The 16,584-nt window shown below is 38.2% G+C and overlaps 1 long non-coding RNA gene across 1 annotated transcript; it reads right to left on the bottom strand.

Annotated features, from left to right (window-relative positions):
- Nucleotides 1-4,561: 4,561 nt before the first annotated feature.
- Nucleotides 4,562-10,808, bottom strand: LOC128819823 (uncharacterized). Its single transcript, XR_008440754.1, has 3 exons — nucleotides 9,634-10,808; nucleotides 6,410-6,500; nucleotides 4,562-4,853 (listed from the first exon to the last, which is right to left on the bottom strand). It is a non-coding gene; the product is annotated as an uncharacterized LOC128819823 (long non-coding RNA).
- Nucleotides 10,809-16,584: the final 5,776 nt, after the last annotated feature.

Here is a 16,584-nt window from a genome sequence, read left to right as displayed (position 1 = left end):
TATTGAAGAACTTGCTATCACAAAATTATTTCCTTTAAGAATATGTAAGCTGTTTCACTCTAAGGTTATTTAATATCATAAAATAAGGGTGTCTCAGAGAACTGGGAAGGGAGGAGAGAGTGAAATGGAAAATTTGAGCAGACTACAAGTTATTAATTTTTAGGAGATACTTTTCATGCTGTCCCTACCCATCCAAAAGAATGTAGGTGTGGAAAACGAAATGCTCTTTCACCTAAAAGACTAGAAGTTAAATCCTTAAATTATCACTGAAAATTTATAATATATTTCTCTACAAAGTGCAGAAGCAATATAAAAGCCGTAAACTATAATCCTGTCCATTTCTAATGCGCCCCTTAATATACACTTTGACTCTTTTTTTTCCCTCTCGAGTGACTGTATAAATTACACAGCAGTAAAGGTATTGTCTTGATTTTTTTTTAAATCTTCTTGCATGTGAATTTCCATTAAATGTTCCTTCTTCATGTAAAGGAAGAAGCTTGGCTGCCTTTTGCCCACAGCTAAACTTTTAAGATCTGCAATTCTTTTACTGATTAAAGATGTTTCTTCATCTTCTTGATACATTCTCTCTTTGGATAAGGAGAGCAGAATCTCCACATAAAGAGACAGAGAAAGACCAGATGAACAGTGTGCAGGATTTTTTTTTTCTTATTGGTCATTGGTAAGTTTTCTGTCATTAGTTAAGAAAAAGGAGATGGAAAAGTTTTACTAAATCATCCAGTCCAGCTCCTCCTCTGTGCTACACTTCATATTCCCCATGCTACACTTCATATTTTTTGCTCAGAAAAAAATTTAAAGAGTTTGCATTTGTTCCCATATAAGTTTATTTCATACCACTGTTTCATGCTTTAACTTCCACTCAGGGAATCCTAAATAATTTCTGTCCATCCTTTCCATTGTACTTGCCAGATATTTGTAGGGTGTTATGTTTTCCCGCAAGCCACTGTGTCGCCAGTTTTTCTCTCCATGGCACAGTAGGGCTGTTAGACCCATCTACAGTTACGGCTGCCATTCCTTCTTGTTAGTCTTGCTCCATGCTGATATGTCGACCTTTGACCTTTGGACAGAATTTTTAGTCTCTACATGAATGTCTTGAGCTTATTTTGTTGGAGAGTATAGAACAGCACAAGTCAGCCTTCCCCAAAACTGGGATTAAGGGGAAAAAGAGAGAAAGAAAATACATTCTTTTCTCTTGAGAAGCTGTAACAGACACATGCCTTGCAGCACACACTTGACTTTCAGTTTCTTGGTAAAGTGACCTCTAGAACTAGGCGCGTCCTTTTTGTCATCCCTTGACAACCCTGTCAAACTATGGGGAAAAAAAAATCCACTACTTACACAGGTTTAAAAGACCCTTCTTATGCTGATTACATTCTTCAAAATTTCTACCTTAATTCAACAGGCTCAACAACAACAGAGATCTTACAAAACCTTGCCTCCTCTGACTGGCTAAGATTACTTTAAGGGAGTTGAAAAGGTAGAAAAAACCTCTATAGTTTTTGTCCCAGCAGTTCATCCCTTTGTGGGCCTGAATATCTTGCATGACAGCAGGAAAGTGGGCTCTTGTGTGTTCTCAGCATTCGCTTTGCTTTGACATTTGTAGGAGGCAAAGAGGCATGGCCTGACTAATGGTGAGAGATGAGGATGGTGGGAAGTGCTAAGAGAAGACTAAAAGAAGGAAGTGGTATGAGCCAAAAGAGAAGCTTAAGGAGCATGGAGCAAGGATTATGGACTAACAGAAGAAGTGTCAGGCAGTGGATGGAGGAGAGTAAAAGAGATAGGGGAGGCAGGTGCTGTGGCAAACAGAAGACCAAAACAGAGATCAGACAAGCAGAGGTAAACATGAGCCAGGATGTGAGTATGAAAAAATACACTGTTGACAGATCATACAGCTACAGGCTGTATCATCATGAATATTCACAAAGGCACCAAGCTAAAATTGCACTGGCATTTCCTACCACTTGAATGCTTGATTTCGCAATCTGAACATTCTTTTAACATAAATTTTTAAATGTAACTCTCTGTAGATATATAATCCAGAGTTATGTATTTAGATTGTCTTGTGTACATATAATCATGCTTAGCTTCTTTCTATGGAAATGCAATGATCCAACTTGCTTCAAGCTCCAGCCTTGAGCTCTTTTCACGTGTACATAGCCTCAGTCTTATTTGATCAGCATGTAATCACTCTGTCATTCTTCTCTGAATTCCTTCTAAATTACTAAGGAGGTGCCCAAGACTGAATATAATAATTTGTCCATGGTCAGACCAGAGCTATAGGGAAATAATGCTACACTATATGTCTTCTTGCATAGTTGGTACTTCCGTCAGCTACACTCTTTTGCTGCTATACTACACTACAAATTCAAATCTAATTACATGTTCTGCATCATACCTCTGTTTCATTAGTGCTTCCCTGCTGGCTTCTCCATGCTGCTCTGAGTGTTTTTACATAGAAAACAATCCTCTCTTTGTGAAGGTGGGATGGGGGTGGAAGTAAACAGAAGAACACAAATAATAATTCAGACAAAGCAGCAGAAGTTGATCTACTATACCAGAAGTTGTTCTACTGGTTGACTCTACTAGTGGTTCCACCACTCTCCAAGTCAAAAAGGAAGTCTAGAGGATAAAAAAGCCAGTTTGGCTTAAAGGGAAATTCAATCTTCTGTAAAGATTATAACAAATACTCGTCCATATTTTTTTTTTCAGTAGGTATCTATCTAAACCTATCTATCTGCCGACACAAAGAAATAGAAAGACAACAGCAGTGACAATAGGTTAGGAAGTATACAAATTTGAGGTGGAGAGCAAAAGAACTCAGAAGAAAATGGGTCAGGGCAGTTAAAAGGTAAGAAGAAGAATATGTTAGGAATATTGAAGGCAAACAGAATCAAAATGACAGTGTTGATTGATTACTAAAAAATCTGACCACTGGAGAAAGAGCAAAAGTGCTAAATATGTGTGTATGGTTTATGTTTGAGGGAAAAAAATGTGATAGTACTATATATTAATTGAAACTTTCCACTTTAAGAGTGAGGAAGAGTGATGATAAACAGAGCTACCAGAATTAATCATTTTCAAATCAGCAAGTTCAACTAACGTGCATATAATAACAACTTTTAAATAGTTGGCTAGGAAACACTGGGCGAAAAATAGCAGTCTAAAATAAAGCTAATACTGTACTAACAAATCAGAGAACTCCTGAGTCTTTGCAACCATCAGTTAGCTTGATCTACTGCTTATAATGCTTTTAGCAATTTCTTGAGTGTGATGTAGAAGTTACACATTTTAGATGATGCAGAGACTGAAAGAAAATAAATAACACGGAATATAGGCCATTGGTACAGAATGACCTAGTAAGCTAGTTGTGGTGAACCAAAATGTTTCAGGATGGGAAAACTCAATGTTGTGAACACAAGAACAAGGAAAGTAATCCATAAAGAATTGAGGTCATGGTCTGAAATAGTCTTAGATGGTTGAGTGGGATAGTCAGCCTAATATGAGTTGTAATAGTGATGTTGTAGACAAAAAGTCATTTTGGAAATCTTTGTTTGCCAAAGGTAAATTACCACTGCACTAGAATTACTGTGCCCAGTTCTGCTGCTCATGATCTATCAGAGAGAAGAAGAGTTCAGGGTTCCTAGAATATTAAGATATATGGGATAACACAAAGAATTTTATTTGATATAAATCTATATATATGAGAACAAAATTTGATAATAAAAGGTTTCTCAGTCTAGCAGACATAACACAATCTTATGGCTGGAAGGAGATCCTAAACAAATTCCATGAGAAATATGGAACATGTTTTGAACATTAGAATAAAGTGCCAAGTGTTGTGGTATAGCTTCTATCACAGGAATTACTTTTATCGGGGTTGGATGCCTTAGTAAACCACAGCTGTTGGAGATGAAGCAAGAATTAAATCAGAAAAAATACTTAAGCCTGTATTGCTGTTGTATATTAGATAATCACTTATTTAATGCTGTTCTTAAATTCCAGGAATATTTTACTCTGGATGCACAAATATTAATATTTCCAAGTTTAACATTTATATGTGATTTTTGCTTTTGTGCCTCTGACTGCAAAAACTGGTAATAGAGAATATTTATATTCCTGTGGTAACTCTGAAATGTAATAATTAAAACACATTAAAACAAAAATATAGGCATGATTCAGGCATTTATTAGATGGACTGTCCCAGACCCTAGGAGGCTTGGTGAACTAAAAGTTTGAAATCAAGTCAAGTTGTTGCTTGAGCACATGCCTCTAGAGTTTCTGAGTTTTAAGCACTGATTGTTAACTCTTGAAGTTGCATGATTGTTTTTTTTTTGTTTGTTTGTTTGTTTTTTTTTTTTTTTTTTTTTCATTTAAAATGTTTTTCTTTCCTTTATATGAAAAAAATCTGGTTGAACTTCCAGTAGTTCAGCAAATCTGGTGAGACTAAGCTTATCTGTAAATTTTAGCCCATATGTAGTCCTGTGATGAAAATGCCCATAATTATACAGGAAGTACATCCACATAAATAAACACAAGGAAAATGTATTGAGAAAGATTTACATTTACTCTTGTTTGAGGCATAACAATATTAGCTACAATGATTATAGGCAAACTCACATGTTATTCTCTTAATAAGCACATATACATAATTTGATACCCAGTAAATAGCAGCACAAACACTTTCAGAAGTATCTCTAACACAAGGTCATGCATATCAGACAGGCACATCACAGTGCCCTCTGTGAAACCCTGATCAGCTATTTCTTTTTGTGAGACCAAAAGTCTCTCAGTGTCTCATTCTTGTCTCTGTAGCAACTCTTTGTATCTCATAGATTCTACAAAAAACAAACAAACATAAATGAGAGTAAATCTAACCAATTCTCTATCCAGTTCAAGTATAACTATTCAGTTAAATCAGACACAAGCTAAAAAACTAGTGACACCAATGTTCTGTATTTGACAAATGTAGGAATGTTCATATCAGCAGGACACCATAAATGTGCCTGTTTCAGGGCACTTCTAGGAAACAAGTGTTTCCTCCTACAATAGGAGGGTGATGACCCACTGAAAATAACCTATGTGAAGCATACACATCAAACCAGTTATTCAACATGCTGTTGCTATTTTCTTTGACGTTGGGTGCTGCACAGGCCTTACAACCCTGAGCACTCCTGAGTGTAAGTATCTGTTCCTCCCCTCTGAAAGGTTGTGTGCAAATCCTGTTGGGGTGGGGCACCAGAGATAAAGACACTGCAACTTGAAAATGGTGCCAGCTGCTGAGCTGGCATCACATGCTTGAGATGAGTGTCCAGAAGCAAGTTATCGACCTTTTGCTCTTCATACTTAAATATGTTTTAAGACACTGTGATTGTACTCAAGTGTGTGTGCCCCAGATGCTTTGGGGTCGTGGCTGTAACATGGTTCAAGAGCACGTTCAAATGTCACTCATTTATACATGTAAAAGGTGGGGGCTGTCAGCTGCTGGACTGCTGTTCTTTGCAGAGGCAGATGCCCATATGATGGTGCTGAGGTTTGTACTTTTCTCTCTGTCTTCAGAGGAATGTAGCACATGACTACTGACCAAGGATTTTGCAAGTCTGGGCCCTCCTGCACCAACACCACTGGTCAGTTTCCTGTAAATCCTGAACAAAGAATCCACACATCACAACCCTATCCCTTGTGAAGGCCTTTACGAATTCATTCCAGGATCCTATAAAGATGGTGAGATCCAATTTTTGCTTATGAAAAACCCAAGGCAGAAACCTAAATTTAGTCCTTTTACTCCCAGACCCAGGTTATCTCTCTCCCAGCATGGGGGGAAGTACAGAAACACACAAGCCTTCACCAATTCCTACTCAGAAGCTGATGAGTTTTGGGTGGAACTGGCCACACAGCGGGTGCGGCCATGGCACTGACATAAAAGAAGCTGATTCAGCTCATTCCCAGATAATTTTCACTGTCTTTCCCTGCTGGAATTTGTGGGAGGGCTAGACCAACAATAGCAGCATCAGATCTTCCTCCAGCTCTTTGGGTTGCAGTGAGGAGCAAAAGAAGAGTGGTAACTCCTGCACTGGTGAGAGTGGTTTGGGGAGCTCCACAGGAAGGATTAGTGTTGGAGCTGTGTCGGGCATGGTGGCCTCCCCTCCTGCTATGGTTACTCAGCTCTTTCACAACGGTCCTAATGGTCTTGCCTCCCGAGACTGGAGCAAGGCTTGCAGCTACTTAGTGACCAGTCTAAATAGCAGTCTTGCAGAACCACAAATTAGATTAGAGCAAGCTCCGAAATGCTGACAGATCTGTGCCTACAGTCTCCAAGACTGGCTCTGACCATTCAGGGAATAAGCAACTGTGAATAATAATCTTTGGGAAAAATCAGCGTCAAAATTCTTACTGTTTGTCTCTGAGTCAAGCAATCAGCTTCCAAGTTCTCTTCCACTAGAGTCCTAAGAAATCTGCAGGCAGCTGTGATGCCTGAGAGTCATCTGTGAAAAGAAAAGCAACATAAAAGTTGAAGTTAGGGATAGATGGTTGGTTCATAGTATGCATATGAAGATGTATTTGAGTGATTAATAAAGAAAGATTAAGTCAAAAGGATGAGAGTTAGAAGAAGCCACTAATTACAATAGCTCTGTACTCTTAGTGCTGAAAATAGGTTTGATGAACTCTGAATCTGTTTCTGTGAATTGAGAGAAGATATAGCAGCACTGTGAATAAAGTAGGTAAAAACATGATATTAAAATTAAAAAGGAAGAGGAAGAGTTAACCAATCTAATAACAAAGTCCAGTATTTTGTGAGGTTGCTTTCTGAGGCAGGTAATAGGGGACACACTTCATGCAGTTCTTTTTTGGGTTCTGGTTCTTTTGTACTGCTGTACAGCTGAGTCTGCAAGCATAGATCATGCTGTGCTTACAGACTCAGCTGCCTTGTTTTCTTTTTTATTCTAGTGGCTGAACTGCATTAAATAAGCCCAAGTAATGCGTATTTTCCTTTCTATTGCTTGTTCATGTAGACAACTGTTAAAGATGCTAAGGGATTGTTATATTACTCTGAAGAAGAGATTATTTACATGCTCATAAACAGAAGTAGGTCTGAAGGAATATTATTATTAAATCGTCATTGGCATGATGGCTAAATTCAGTAACACTGTTTTATAGAGCACATCTTTATGTTCCTAGATAGTCCTACAGTGACCGTACAGACCTTTGTAGTTGACAACTTTCTCAGTTCAAAAAGTTTGCAAAGCTTCAGTATATGGAAGACCTGTCAGTCCAGTCTAGCAGGACTAAATGCATTAAATTATTTATGAGTAAACTCTGCTTCCTTCTAAAACTGGGGTGTGAGAATTGTTCCCAGAGGGAGTTTGTTTTCTAATTCCATTTCTTCAGTTAACATTAGTATATTGTCTCACATAAAACAGTAATTTACTGTATTTATTGCTTTCATTGTTTGTAAGGAGCTGTAGCTTAGCTTTTTGTTTTGCTTTAAGCAGGTTGTGAGACAAAATATGCTTTTTAATGTCAAAGAGCTGGTTGAAACACACACATTGTTTAAAATAAGTCATAATTTATATTTGACATTCAAACAATTAATTTTTTTTTAAAGTTTCTTAAGACATTTGCTCAGACAAACAAATAAAAGCAGAAAAGGATGGAAAGAAATGTGCCACTGAAGGTGCCACTGTGCCAGCATGTCACCCTCTTCAATGACCAGGCATCTGTGTCTGTTGTTATCCATTTTGTCCTATGTGATCTGTTCTACATTCATGTCTGTGTACATAAACACCTTTTGGGCTGCTGTGCTCCACAGCAGGCACTTACATCTCCTCAATGCTCAGCCATTCCAGGAACCTCATCCTCAAGAGAAATGGAGATACTGACTATCTTTGATCAAATTGGAACAAAACTAACTTCTAGAAAACCACAAAGAACTAAAAACATGCATTCATTCAGCACCATACAAGCCCCTGTTGTTGAGTATAGGTCTGACACTGACTGGTTTACAGCTGCTGTAGGGATGGCACAGGCTAGGGCCTGGTGGCACAGAGACATGGGTTTTGTGCCACCCACAGCAGAAGTTTCATGCTGTGGCACATTTCTGTTGGACATCGGATGTTGGAAGGAGCTGGTCTGTAAGCAGTGGGAACAGCTGGATTGCTGTCCTCCTGGCAGCTTGGTCAGCTGTGTTGGACCTCTAGCAGAGTGGTGATCCAGAAACGCTGACCAGTAGCACAAGACAAGGTGGCAATCTGCTGACACTGGTGCACAAATAGGTGCTCTGTCTGTGAAGCACCTCATATCCCTGTGTGACAGGAACAGGTGCTGTCTCCACCAAACAGGGATCATCCCTGTGAGTGCTCCAAGCTGCTGCAGACCTGCTCTTGCTGCAGCATGGCAATGCACTGGCTGACTTCCTTCTTCCTCACTTGGGTTCCCCCTGGGAACCTACTTGATACAGGTATCTGGGCTTAGAAGTTCTCATGGTGACAAAAGCTGTGCAAATCTTACATTTGGCACTTTCAAAAGGACTCCATTACTTCAACTTGTTTTGTTTTGAATGCAAAGAAAGATGTTCAAGGTGCTGTCACAAGTTAGTTATCCCATTAGAGGAATAGTTTCTTCTGCTGTTCCATATTGCCCTTAGTTCCACTCCCTATCTATCGTATTCAAGATTAAGTGTGAAGCATAATAGCCACTAACTTAGTTAGTGCCTGCAGATTTGTCTTGTCAGGGGAATAGTTATTAGCTTGGTTTCATTTGAAAGATTATAACTTGGTCTCTCAACTGGCAGAATTTTCTCATTAAAGCCCAAGTAATAATAGTCAGTATAAAAAAAAAAGTAACTGTACTATTTAGTGATATTGCTGCCCAGGCTTGTGACAGAAACTACAACTAATGACTGATTCTTTCTTATAATTCAAAATTAAATCTTTTATTTTTAGGGCCTCTAGTAATTTATAAGTGTGGCTCTTGCCATGAGAAGTCTGAAAATGAAGTATGCTGTGCTTAATATAGTAATTTTCAAATATTTTTTCAAAGAAAGAAAGAAAAAAAAAAGAAAAAATCCTAAAGCAGAAAACAGTTTTCTACAAAGAGTGAAAAATTATTTTGAAACATTGTGTATTGACAAATAAACTTAAATTAAAAAAAAAGTCAATCTCTGGGGTCTTGCTTGGACAGCTATTTTGTGTTTATATTAGTTATATGTGAATCTCAAATACTAATTAAGTATTTGCAATGAGAGTGGACTTGAAGTAAGAAAAGCACTAAAGTTTGAAAGTGAACACAGTAAGTCTAACCTTTGACCAGGTGTAGTATCTGTACTTCAAAAAGTGTTTAAATGAATGATGAAAGACATAGAAAAACATACTGAAATTTTCCAGGATAAGGCATGAAGGAAACTTCATTTTCTTGCTTTAAGGGAGAGAAAGAAACTGTAGTCTATAAGCCCATACATGGAGGAGAGGGTCTCATTTAAATAATATAAGTCAATAAACTAAACTGAATAAAGCAAAATAAAATAAAACACAACAAAGTAGAACTGAAAGCTGAAGTTATACTAAATCAGGTCAGGGACATTTTAAAGAGTGATGGTATTTAAACACTGGAACAACTTACCTAGGAGTGCAGTGAATCCTTCAACATTGGAAGTGTTTAAATCAAGACAGACATCTTCAGAAAGATATACTATCTTCACACAGCAGTTATAGCCTGGCACAGCTAGTACTGAGTGTTCTGTGGGCAGAATTATGCAGAAAGACAAAACAAAGCTTGTAATGGTTTCTTCTGGCTTTAAGCTCTATTTTTTGGAGATACACTTTCCCTATTTCTAACATTTATTTAGCAAGTATCATTATGGTTACAAGACATATGTAGGCAAAGCTCAGACTGAAGTTTAAAAAAGATAGGTGGGGAGATTGCGATTAATCATGTAACTCTGGGTGTGTATTCATATCACACAAGTAACAAACCCAGTTGCTTAAACTGAGAGGCTGGGATGAAAAGAGGGAAACTCCATCCAATGGCAGCTGATGGTAGTCATCACGCTCTCTATTGCCCACACAGGTGGCTCCAGAGACATGCCTCCATAGGTTAGCTGTTGTTTCCTGACAAAGTCCCTAAAAAGAAGGAAATCACACCCTTTTCCCTGTCCCAGATACTGTATTTTTCTACTGGCAATTAATTAAAGAGACAAGGTAATTTTCTACTGGGTCAGTTCCTTTTTATGGCTTACAGTGCAGTTGCAGGAATTTTGGCACAGCATGAGCAAAGGGGTATGGGACTTTGGAGGAGCAGAACAGTGCAGCACAGTGGGTCCAGCCTTTGTGCACCATCCCAGACTTGGACAGTTACATGCAGGTCCAGAAACTTCATTCTTAGGGGTTCACATCTGGAGGTGTGATCACAGTTTCTCTTTATTTCTGGGGATTAAGTAGGGGTATAGAGCCATGCTCATCCCACAAGCTTCATGAGATTTTATCAGATCATAAGAAAGCATAAACTGCCAGCTTCATTTTCCAGCAGTCAACAGAGAAAAAACCTTATTTTTTGAGTTTCTTAAAGCATCCAATGATCTGGGACCTTCTACAGTTCAAAATGGCTGGATGGGTAGAAAGGAGGTGAGAGACAAGTACAGACTCCATTGTTATCATGCAATTTTCTGTGCTTAAGATGTACCTTCATCAGAAATTAAAATAAAACTCCTGCTGCTCTGAAGAAGCTGATAGCAATATTTGTCTGGGCATTTTAGAACAGATAAGATTCTTGAGGTTTCTGTGTCTTCTACATCCATAAAGAGATGTAAGTGCTACCTCTCAATTGAAATTAATGAGAATTAGGCACCCAAATGTATTTGTGGATTTGAACCCTTATGTTCTAATTACTGTGGCAATTAAATATGTGGAAAAACAGGTTCAGCTGGTGGAATCTTGTCTACACCAAAGCCTGGTGAAATATTTATGTTAATTTTCTTTCTAGACATGGCTTGAGTTTGCACTGATGACTGCGCAAAACCTTTCTTGATTGCAGAGGACATGTACAATATGGAAGGCCCTGAAACTAAACCTTGTGCACTTGGCTTAGAAAAGGTTATAAGATACATATTCATGAAATGTGTGTTTTGCTGAGTGAGACAAGATAGTTACAAACAAAATAATAAACTATAAAAATAACCAAGTCTTACTTAATAGTAAATAGTAAATATAGTAAATAGTAGAATATAGAAGAAGCTGATTTTTCCTAAACTGTTTCTGTTGTAGATCTTCAGAAATCAGCTGTCCACTGTACTGATTTCTGAAGTCCACAAGACCATATAACCAACATTTCATGCAATAGCATATACATCTCAATTTTTTTTCATAAAGAAAGAAGGAAATAATATGTCTGTTTAATTTGCAAACTCTTTGCTGTTTGAGGCCAATATAATTACCGATAATATTCTTATGCATGTACACTCCACTGAAGCACCAGTGTTAAAGGAGACACCTTCATTCTGGATTTTCTAACTTCAAAGTAATGAAATCCTTAACTTCAAACCACAAGAATGAACTTTTCAATGTTAAGTACTGAGTCCTAGTGTCAGTGTATAGAACAACCTTGGCCAAAAAAGCCCAATTAGGCCATGTAAATGAAGTGCATTTTCAGCCAGTCCTACTGGGAAAACCAGCTTTGTCTGAATGGTTGTAATTACAGTTGATGGGGAAGGGGGAAAACAAATTTGCTATGCATGAGCCCTTACCAAGTAGCCTTTTTTCCTTCTAGCACTTGCATATCTACAAGAATGGCACTATGAAGGGAAGGAAAAAAAGACTTTGTCCTTATACGGGTTCTTATTCTCTTCAAGAATCTCAATGATACATGAAGTTTGCTATGGGAGAGGTGCTCCTTTCTCTGATACTCCTTTTGTTTACTCTTCTCTGCCTGACACCCTCACTGGGCTGCTTGTCATAATTAGCAGCCTAGGTACACACATCTCCATAAAAGCTGTACTTCGTAGCTTCTATTTTCATATTTGGGTCCCTTCTTTTGATTCACACCCTTGACAAAGCATGTGAAAGTCAAATCAAACAGCGATGTGCAAAATTCCCAAACCAGTGGTTTTTTTAGACTTTCCAAAGTGTCACTCTCTCTTTTCTGTGTCTATTCTTGAGAATGCACACCCCATTGCTGGTCTGGATTCACTCTGTGTATTTTATCACCTGCATTCCTCAAAAAAGAGTTCGTTTTTCAATGCAATAAATTTACTCATCTGAATTCACGTCACAGTGTGCAGCTTACTCGCTGTATCTCTGGATTGCTAGCTGGGCTGTCTCTATCTCCTGGCAAGGAAAAATAGGGCACCAGACCAGTACGATTACCTCCAGGGATGCTTCCTATGTGCCATTCTGGCTTCTGTGACTAAGGGCTCATGAAGGTCACATAGCTCTTTCTTAGGTAAAACTTTCAAATTTTCTGTATTTGTTTTTACTGCTCTAGTTCTTAAACAGTGCAGATTAATTTCTGTCCATATCATATGCATCAGTCTTTCAAAAGGATGCCTTTCCCCACAAATATAAAGCTATTAATCACAAATGTTCTACTTACAAGTTACTGTGTAAGTGACTCTTTCATATATTAGTCATAATGTAGTGCATAGCTTTATTTCCTTTATTTAAAAATAGCTAATGATCCTTATTTCAATTAGTATGTTAATGTAAAAAATATCAGTGTGTTTTGCAATGCTAAAGAACTAAGAGGGAAGGGATTGGTCAGAGATGAGTTACTTGGTTTGAGATGGTTTTTTGTTTTGGCTTAGGTTTTTTTTTTCCCATTGATGCATATACTGACTGGAAAAAAAAAATAACATATGCAGGAAAATTGCACAAACTACACAAGTTTTTTCACCAGCTTATTAAGGGTATCTCTGGCCATTGTTAAAAAGGAAGTTTTAACACATAAATATTTTAGTATGTCATAGGATAACTGTCTGTTTTATGTGAGCAATGAAAGGAACTGAAAGCAGTGGAGTCAGGAAGGAGAAAAAAATGAAGTTGTAAAGACTACTTTTTTTGCCCTCTGTGGGATCAGTTTGTCCAGGCATTGAAGTAGACAAAGACACACATGTTTTCTGGGTCATGATCTGCACTTCACCACATCAAAATCCCAAGTGTAAATGAATGCTGATACATCAGCATTATTTTTGTCTGATTCATGCTGTGCTTAGTAAAACCTTGTATACAGGCACATGATCCAGCTCCTGAAGAGTGAGAGGTATGAACAGAAATGAGGTTTCTATGTGAGAGAGGTGATCCAAGTGGGCTAAGGCTACTGCTGCCTGTGTAGGTTGTGCTCTTCCCTACAGGAATGACTTTTCACAGGAAAACTCGTTCAAGACTGATAACCACTGAGGAAAATGAAGCAAAGTCCTGAATAAGTTTAAAGGATGCCTACTGTTGTTTCATGTTTTTCAACAAAGACACCGGCACTACCATTTCACAACTAGAGGATGTGGTATATATTAATCTTGGTGTCAACAAGCCTTAGTGTTAATCAAGGTGGCATTCTTGTTTGGTTACCTGTTTCCAAAGACTAACCATTAAAAGAGTTGTGGATGGATATTAATTCTTATGCAGAGGTCAGACAGAAAGCGGGTCAGGGTGCGCTTCTCACTCAGATCAGAAAGCTCCTTTGAGTTCTCTCACACCAGGAACAAGTTACAACAGCCATGCAGACTATGGGAGAATCATGAAATCTCCAAAAGGAGAAACTGGATCCTAGGCAACTGGCTGTAGCTGGCCCTTCTTGATCACGGGGATCAGACCTGATGACCTCCAGAGGTCTCTTCCAGCCTTGGACATTCTATGATTCTGTGAACATCCTGATCTTTCTTCCTTTTTGCTATAAAAATCCCCTAGAATGCAGTAGCTCATCAGATCTTTGCAAGATGGACTGGCTCATGATACAGAGGTAAAGCCAGATTAAGGTCAAGACCTTCCTTACACAAAGGACTAAGCACTCTGAAAGTTAGTCTGGCTGAATGTAGCTATTTGTGTGTTCTTGTGCGTGCTTAGATGTTTCATAGGAAACTGAGAGAGACCGCTAAAGACCACTTGTTACATTGCCATGTTTACCTTGAGTGACTTTCCCTCCATTTGTAATCGGAAAATAGTGACAGCATCTTGGTAATTTTTCCAATGCACTGTGTGTCTGAGATTTCCAAGTGCTATTACCTCACCTCCTGGGCCATATATTGTGGCAATGCATTTGAGGTTCATAATGGAATGGAAAGTGCACTTTTTTACAAAGTGAAATATACATAATTGCAAGATATTTTCTTTCCCTAAATTAAATCTGAGACCTTGCATCAGTAGCAATGTGAATAAATCTTTTTTTGCAATAAAACCATGTTGTTTGTAGTCTGTCACATTAAAATAAAGATTTGAACACAGTTAGAAGTCACAAATGGAAAAGAAAAAAGTATTTACAAGGAATCAAGTGAAAGAAAATTCCTTTTGAGCCAAACACTTCAATTGTAGAGAACTGTTGCTTTATATTAGGAGACACTGCAGAGAGTTTTAACATTACTGTGTTCAGAACACTGCAATTAGATAGCAACAAACCTTAGGAGTAAGACTGAAAAATACTTGCATACAGGACCTAATGTAAAAACTACTAAACTCACTTATAGTTTGTTTTTTTTTTTTTTTTACTTCAGCACACTTTTAACCAATCCAGATTAACCCTCCCATAAATGCTGGAAATGCTGGAGGGAGGATGAATATGGAATTGAGGGAGGGAAAGGTAGTGGCTCTGTCTGGCAGCAGGTGATGACAAGACAGGGGGCTCAGGTTGTTTTGATTAGCTGATCTTGCAGTTGAGATGTGGGAAGAAATGCTGCCACTTCTTTTATTGATATTTGTTGGGAGACACTCATTATGTATTACTTCATATGTATGTGTATGTGCATGTGAGGCTTTTCAGAGCTTTGGATGAATGCCTTTTACATAGCATTTTTAAGATCAAAATCTATACAATTATGTGGATTCCTGCATGTAAATGATTTTAGGGAGTCTGGTGTTATAGCATTTTTAATTTTCTAGTAGATTTTATGATAGTGTAAAGTGATAAATTATCTTTTGTGGCTGCCAGAGTTATTTAACTATCTGCAGACACACCATTAGCAGGAGCAGTTTGTGCCCAGTCGGTGTTCCTCATCCCTCCCTGGGAGACTGCTCCCAGGGAAAAGGGTTTCCAGGCACATCTGTGCAAGGCCCTTTTGGCAGCAGTACCACCGGGGTGCGGGGAAGTACCAGCCAGCCATGGTGCGCTGCAGTCAGGAGGACATTTTTCTACCGCGCAGTGGAGAAAGCTACCAAACAAGCATCACTTATTATTGACTTTCCACTGCTACTGGCCTGTGTTAAAACCAGTGACATAGAAAAGAAAGGTTCCATTTCCCATTACCAGATATCCAATCCCCCTAGAAAACATCTGTTGAATCTGGGATGATGCCATGGTATTAGCTCTTCAGTTGCATGCTGTTTCATTGGCTGTTCTCAGCGCTGCCCTGTCTATCACAATGCATAATCTCTTTTCAGAGACATTTCAACCACATCGTTAGGGTCCCCAGTCCCATTTCTTTGAAAATCAGTGGTAGTTTTTAGCCTTTGGCACACAATTTGAAGTTTAGAAACTTGACTCTGTGCAGGGTGTAAGACAGGGAACAAAAGTTTCCCGACAATTTCATGTGACAAAAGTTGTGCAAAGAAAAGTAGGTCTGCAGAAATTCTGCATGTTGCCATGCTTATGATCCCAAGAATCTCATACTGGAGTGCCTCAGACACATAACTAAATGCTTCTCAAAATGTTTATTACTGAAGACAGTATAAGAGAACTCTTTAGAATTCAAGTAATATACTACCAACCAGAGGGAGAATAATACAGAAATACTTTCTTGATGATGTGTGCTAAAGCAGCAGGCATTTAAGAGCAACAGATGTCAATCTCTGAGGTTTTTGTAAAGAATTGCAATTTATGACGTGTTAGGTAAACAGTTGGATTATATTTCCAAAATGCATGTTCCATCAGGTAAAATCATTGTGATTATAGGCCCTAGTACTTTCAGTAAGTTATGCACTAAAAGGCTGAAATTATAAAACAAGTATGCTTATGCTTTACTGTTAATCCCTCTTTGTATCTACGCTGAGTAAACTACAAGAGAAACTGCATTAAACAATAAAGGCAAAAAAGGCATGTTATGTCATCTTGATAAACAATGACTGTTATACTGTTTTCCTTCAAGAAGCAACTGTGACTGGCCTCTGTATTCTCCCTCAGCGGAGAATGTGCCTGACTGTAAAAAAACCCTGAGTATTATTTAGAAGTTACTTTGTTCATGCCTCTCAATGAAATCAGCACTTTCTGCATCTTCTCGCTTTGCTGTTTTTCCTTCATTTCCTCAGCTCTTATCAATTAGAGAAAGCTGAACTTGTAATTTCAAAAACAACCTACTTTCATGCAGACTACAAGTTTTGAACAAAGTGAAATAAAACTTCTTTTAAGTGGTTTTGGAAAAGTTTGACAGCAGAAGAT

The sequence above is a fragment of the Vidua macroura genome, chromosome 1, assembly GCF_024509145.1.
Source record: "Vidua macroura isolate BioBank_ID:100142 chromosome 1, ASM2450914v1, whole genome shotgun sequence".
NCBI classification, from domain to species: domain Eukaryota; kingdom Metazoa; phylum Chordata; class Aves; order Passeriformes; family Viduidae; genus Vidua; species Vidua macroura.
The sequence above is the reverse complement of the archived record's forward strand: the minus strand, read 5'-3'. Positions and strand labels throughout refer to the sequence as shown.